The sequence below is a fragment of the Hippocampus comes genome, unplaced genomic scaffold, assembly GCF_001891065.2.
Source record: "Hippocampus comes isolate QL1 unplaced genomic scaffold, H_comes_QL1_v1.1 scaffold46, whole genome shotgun sequence".
Classification (NCBI taxonomy): domain Eukaryota; kingdom Metazoa; phylum Chordata; class Actinopteri; order Syngnathiformes; family Syngnathidae; genus Hippocampus; species Hippocampus comes.
The window spans coordinates 115,821-118,869 of NW_017805780.1; positions in this window are offsets into that span (position 1 = coordinate 115,821).

Genomic DNA, 3,049 nt, shown 5'->3' on the forward strand with positions numbered 1-3,049 from the left:
TCTTCTGAGCGGGGCCGGACCCCAGCTGCTTCAGGATGGGCATGGCGGCCGATTTCACTTCAGCGAGGTCAAAATCTTGGCAGAGAAAATCCTGGATGAACAATCGTCAGTCAGCGCAGGATCCTGAAAATAGAACACAAAGCGTGACACAAGATCCTTTCATGGGCACGCTGAACTTTCGATACGAAATCATGTTTTCGTTGACAAAATATAAAAGCTCCAAAAAAAACAACAACAACAACAAACAAACAAACTGGCTTTTGACTCTGCATGAGACTTGATTTTTAGTTTGTGAGCTATCTACTGTCGTCGTTATTCATTTCTTGTTTGCTGTGGTAGGTTGGACCAGTGCGAAAACAACTTTCCATCCAAGTTTCCTGCCAAAACACACTTTTCTCATACTCACAAGTTTATTATTGCTGCTCCCCCCCACTAAATGGAAGCCCCTCTAACTCCTGAGGACCACCCCGCCGCCTCCCCGTACCCCGACCGAATCAAGCGACACGGTTCACGTTTGTTGCAGAGCGCATTTGCTCAGCCGAATCCAAAGCAGCAGAAGCAAATATGAGGCCGGCTACATTCGCACGCTGTTGTATTTCGAGCCTTTCTTTTCTTTTTTTTTTTTTTCCCCCCATGCGAACGTGCATACATACGCTGGTCTGGATGTGGAAGAAGGGGGGAGGGGGTGGTGAGCCTGAGAAGGCCGCATTTGGCGTGGGAAAGGCGAGGTCACGGCACGGGAGGCTTGACTTTATCAACATTCTTTTACGACACTGCAAACATGGACGACGTGGCGCAGACACCCCCGCGCATCTGCTTTGTTGGGCAAAAATCGGATCGGAATTTTCCTTTCAAGATCAAGTTTAAAAAAAAAAAAATGAAAATGCTGGAATACGAATGCCGCAACTTCACATGTGCCTTTTGCCCTTCGGCATCTCTGCCGAAATTTGATTCACAAGCGACACGTGGACACGCCAAACAGCCATGAAAAGAACACGTCGAGGTTCACTTGACTTGAGGGCAGTTTCTTGACGACGCGCGCCACGGGAACACACTTTTCCACACAACTTAACTTTCGATAAAATCCCGACACTGCTTCTTACGGATGGGGAGAAAAACGGCTTGAAATGGCATCTCGTTAACTTGGTGGGAGGCCTGAGAGACCAGCAGAGCAAGACCAAGACAAATCAAGGGGGGGGGGGCATCAATTTCACATCTGAATCATTACGTCACATCTGATGAAGAAGCCTTTGTAAACACACACACACACACACACACACACACACACAGAGGCTGGAAGCCCAAGGCTTAAATCACCCGTAATGAATCTGGTTCATAAAGCATCCAAGCAACAGCTTGAATTTATGAGCACTGGCAGGAAACTAGTGACTTCCTGCATTGAACATTTGACTCCACAGATGCGCACCCAAGTACATTGCGCCGCCTCGGCACACTTTGGCGCGGGACGTTGAGGGGCCTGGCAGACAATTAGCCTGAAACCGTAAAAATCAATCCATGAAACTACAGAGGCAGCAACACGCTCCCTCCGACGACCGCGGCACACGCAAGATCCGGTCGTTAAGCAGACAAAATGGCCACGTCTTCGACAGATATCAGCCACCAAACTGGGTTAGCCGGCCTGAAGATCTCATTTTGCCTAGGAGGGGCTGGAGGAGGAGATTGATCCCATTATGTCAGGGAGGCAGGGAAGTGCCGCCCGCACAGGCAGAACGCAAGCGTCTGATGACCATTTGCAACAAAGGCCCACTTCAACCGCCCGGCCGAAGCTCAGTCGTTAGCTTGCGGACATACGCGGCTTCTTCAGCCGGAATGCTAACGGGAGCTGCCGGCCTCCCTCCCTGGCGACCGACCGCGAACACGGGACGGGATAAAAAAGGAGTCTCGGGAGAACCTTGAAGACTGGTGCGGAAAACCTCTTCTTGCGTTCCCGTCCGCAACGGAAAGAACGCGGGCAGAATCGCCGTCGCCTTACAGCCGGTGCGCCCGGTGAACGCCGGCTCACAAAGACAACAGCAAAGACCAAAACAAAAGCCTTTCACACGCACGCGCACACACAGCAAATCAACAACAAAAAAGAAAACCTAAAAGGAATTTTACAAACAGACTCGTGGGAAGCTCAAGCTGTGTTTCCACCACAACGATGTGGTAAAAACTTGTTCTTTGCAAGGTTTTGTGACGATGTTGCCAAAACATGTGCCACAGACATCCTGTCCTGTTTTTCCAAAGGTTACCATTTTCAGTCTCTAAGAGCGGGTGGTTTTCATTTGTTTGACAGCGGTACCCGGACTTGTGATTATTTCCAGATACGAACCGTCGCTGAGCTAAGTTTGAGCTCACGTTGGAGTTGGGACCGCTCGCTATCACGGCAACCAACTTCACAACGAGCTGCAGTTTGGCTGGTTTCACTTTCAAATTCATCATCAAACAAAGAGTGTTTTGCGTTGAACCAATTCATGTTGTCTTATGAACATTGCCTCGCTTAATGCTCACACGCAAGGCCCAATGCCTTCGTGGGGCGGTCGAAACGAGCATCTTTTTCCGTTCGTTTTATATCAAGCACTGTGTCATGTCGGGGTCCGTTTTCATACGAATGGACTTCCGGGCCCCAAAACGATGTTGTTGTGACAAATGACCAAAACAAGCCAGTTTGTTAAAAGAGAAAGGGAAAAAAAAAACTGTTTTGGTCACTAAACTGAGCTCTTGGGGTTTTCTACCTTCAAGGCCAATGAGGCAAAATTCTTCAAGAGCAATTTCACATCCTGGGAGGGGTTTTTGGATAACAACTAACAGTTATGTTGGCATTTCCTGGAATGTGAAGGAACCGGACGCACACACAGACACACACACACACACACACACACACACACACAAAGCACGCAGGATGCCACAAATAACACGCTGAGGGTCCTTTTCAGATGCTTTTCTGCAAATTGTAATCTGCGAGCAGGCAATTACAGCCCATGAAATGGAAACCAACCCCGCTGCAACTTTTACCTTGGAGCACCGAGGTGGGTGATTAGTGACAGAA